The sequence below is a fragment of the Anneissia japonica genome, unplaced genomic scaffold (assembly GCF_011630105.1).
Source record: "Anneissia japonica isolate Jap-2015-1 unplaced genomic scaffold, ASM1163010v1 scaffold2756_len2360902_cov194, whole genome shotgun sequence".
NCBI lineage: Eukaryota > Metazoa > Echinodermata > Crinoidea > Comatulida > Comatulidae > Anneissia > Anneissia japonica.
Genome location: NW_022719050.1, coordinates 291,085 through 295,222, shown reverse-complemented (window position 1 = coordinate 295,222; position 4,138 = coordinate 291,085).

Genomic DNA, 4,138 nt, shown 5'->3' with positions numbered 1-4,138 from the left:
CCTGGTGATCTCGATTACAGTATAAAGACTAGCTAGGGCCTACACCGTCATGTCATATGTTTAGGCATATTTTCATATACTGTTGTGTTAGTCCTATATACCAGTTTAGTAGTGGCCCTTCCATTGCAAACCATAAACACAAATTCAGACCGTCACAGATATTATGACTTCTATAAATGTAATACACTACAGATCCATGCATCTGTAGCCTATGTGAACGTCACTAACGAAAACTAGTGTTCAAATAGGGCTACATACGTTTTCTGCGTCAAAATGCACGGGGAGATGCACCGCAAGCATCTGTCAAAACTATGTGTGTTCAAAATTTCCACCACATGTTATTTAATGGCCAACCTCCATTCACTAACCTCCATTCATGGGGCAGCTGACTCTATGAGTTATACTATAGTAAAATTTTGCTTAAGCTGCCCCTGACCGAAATTTGTTGTACTGTACCTATTGTAAATGTGTATATTATGTCGAATAAATAAATGAAATGAAATTAATCATATCCCTGTCAGTGCTTATCATAGGCATTTTTTTTTAAATCCTAGACTTGTTCTGGGTCCTCTGGTCAAACATAGTTAATACAATATCTATTGAAACCTACATTATTAATCACTGATACATTATTATTTAACAAGCAACTCTGTTTCCGAAGTATTGTAGGCCTTTAGACCATGAGACTTAACTAACCAGTAGGCATATACAGTACAAACTTCAAACCCGGAAGTTAAGCAACTGGCTGTATTAATCAATCAATCTCAATATGTAGGAAATTTACAGGAAATGTCGAATAAATAAATGAAATGAAATTAATCTTATCCCTGTCAGTGCTTATCATAGGCATTTTTTTTAAATCCTAGACTTGTTCTGGGTCCTCTGGTCAAACATAGTTAATACAATATCTATTGAAACCTACATTATTAATCACTGATACATTATTATTTAACAAGCAACTCTGTTTCCGAAGTATTGTAGGCCTTTAGACCATGAGACTTAACTAACCAGTAGGCATATACAAACTTCAAACCCGGAAGTTAAGCAACTGGCTGTATTAATCAATCAATCTCAATATTTATTTATATCAAAATTCAATATAAAATACCGGGTACAGTAAAAACACATAAGTAAATAAAAAAGAGGAAGGAGGTACAACGAAAAGAAAAATTTTCTGTAAAATGTACAGAAAAATCAACTCACCCACAGGAGCAAAGAAGAAAAGAATTAAGCAGCATGAAATATGTAGGAAATTTACAGGAAAAGAAAATATAGTTGACTAAATAAATTACAATCACAAGTTAGGCCTACGTTAGATATATTTTCCTTGTTATTTTGGGCATTGTAGCTTCATCCCATCATTAAACAAGGTTATACGGTAGCGGATCATAGCCTGCATCCGCTAAATCATCGTTCATCGATAGACGGGATCGGGTCGGGAATTTTCTCATTTCTAGCCCTAGGTCTTACATGACTACATAGGCCTATACGATCATCCTTTTATATCGTAAAGCTGTAGTAGGAAAACGTTTTAGTACCAGTTGGTAGTCGTTAAGGTTTTCTTTCAGTTTGTTAATTCCTATATTCCAATCACCTGATCTCAGGGTTATTGGGTCATTCTGTACATCTTATCTTTTAACCATGGATCACTAACTGGGTTTTAACAACCGTATTCGTTCCAGTCACCAGGCCTATGTGTGGTATATATCTGTCTGCTAATAAACAATAAACTTCAACAAAATTGTTTAAAATGACGTCATCCGCTTCTGAAGTACTGTACTGTACGCCGCTGGTTGTTCTTGAACTTTAACGCTATCAAAACATGACGTCATGACAAGGCTGTAACATCACCCAAACAATCAATTAACTTTATCAAAGTTGATAAAGATCTCTGGTAGAGGTCAAAAAGTTTCGAAAAACGTGCTTTATTTTTTATTAACTTTTTTTTAACCTAAAATGATAAATGGTGGTGATGATGATGTCAGTTGTTATAGCTAGTCCCGTAGTTAAGAAAATTTGGGCCTACTCATTTTCACAAACTGTCAAGAAGATAGGCTATATTTTGAAGTAAAGTTTGTACGGGTTAAACTGTCCCGAGTAAAGAAGGAGCTTCATCAAAATTTTCCGATATGCCGTGGAAACCCTACATACTTTAACGTTAGAGAAATTAAATCCGTCAGAAAATATGGGAAAATCCTTAAAAATTAGATTAAATTTATTTGATTGTACTATGATGATAAACAAAATAATTGAATGAAATTAAATAGAAAACAGTTTTCGCTGATTTACAGATCTTTAACAACAGGGCCTAATATTAAATTGAAATTTAATATATAATATTTTATAAGTCTATTAATTTTCATTGATTTATCAAGAGATAACTTTTTAGTTAAATAATTTAATTGATTATCAGCTAATTTAAGGGTGTATTTAAAACGATACTGTAGTTGTTATTTATGCGTACGTTAATTAAAAGAGATTTAGGCCTAGAACTGATAATAATAGAGGAAAATTATTTCTGAAACGGAACAATCCCTCGGCCGAACGGACGTTAAAATCATGTATCCCATATACATGTATACCCTTAAAATGGTAACTTAAGGGTTTCCATAGTAAACTTGATTGTGTTTATCTGTTAATTATGTGGTCCGTACCACGAGCACTTGTTGATTTGTTAAAGATTTTTTTTTATGGTTTTCAGTATCTGTAAATATAAACCAGGTACAATCGAAATATTAAGTATTAGTATTGCTCAAAATAAAATGGCCATATATATCTTTATTGTGAATTGCCGCAAACTCTTGGATTGATTAATTTATTTATCAATTGATTTGTTTATTCCTTCCTTCTCATCCATAGTTCCTACATCGGTGCCATTTTTACTTGTTTGTGGATGGATAGGAACAGAATGTTGTGTCGTATTTTATTTCTCTAAAGAAAACAGAGTGATGGGGGTAGGGCATTGAACTGAAGGAAATTCATCTCACGTTTCTCCGCGACTAATTGCAGGTATCAAGAAATAAAAGAGGCAAAGCCTATTATTAGTGGTCCCGGATCTAACTTATACATAACAGCATAAGATAAACATAATTTCAAATAAAGAGAGTAGGAGGCCAAGAAGGCTTTTTTTCTATGTACCGGTAGATGAAACATGGAGTTATATATTTACCCCCATGGTTGAAGTTACGATATAGTGCTCCGTTGAAACTTGATTCAATAATCTTAAAACAAAATATAGCCATTAATGTGAGATTATAAAGAAGAAAGCAAGTAATGTTTCTGTTGAAATAGTTCGGCCGTTCTAGTCAGATGATATAATAAAACCCATAAAAAATATAGTATTTTAAAGACTAGTTTGTTACATTTGAAATCTGACTTTCAAAGACGCAGTTCCTTTTCGGGTGAAAGTTCTACATCATAGTTTATATTTATTAAATGATAGCCCTGATTGTTTCTATGTATTGGTACAACCTTTGGTGTACTATTACAGTCAATGAACTCGCTAAAATGTTTGTTATAATAATGGGTTACGTAATTGTTTAGGATGGATTCTTTAAAAAGTGTAGGCCAAGGCCAAAATAAAAAAATTACTTGTTTAGCGTCACATCACAACACAATTTTAGGTGGGGAGGGGCGGGTTTTTTTTTTGTTTTTTGTTTTTTTGTTTTTTTTTAATTCTACAGTATCAGCAATCAAATAAAATGTGTTAAAATTAATCATTTTCAGTAGACCTACAATAAATATTACACCTAGTTGGTGAAATCATTGTTTTAAATCACTTAAAATAGGTCGATACTTATTTTGATTAGAATTTCCTGGACATTATTCATTTTTTGTTTATTAAAAAAACAATTCCCGCCTCTAAACTTTTTATTTTGCTTGAAAATTCAGGTGGGGGTGGTGACGCTAAACAAGTATATTTTTTCCCAACGTACAACATCCAATAATTTCTGTTTATATAATTGCATTATTGATTTAATAATAATAATGCTCAAGAGCGCATAATTGCAGCAAACGGTCCCTTCTGTCCTCTTTATTGCATTTTTACTTTGGCAAGTTAACAACGCACGCGTCGTCATCGAGCGAATCTCCGCACTCTGAGCGTTTGATGCCACGAGAAAAGTGAAGAATCCAGCCC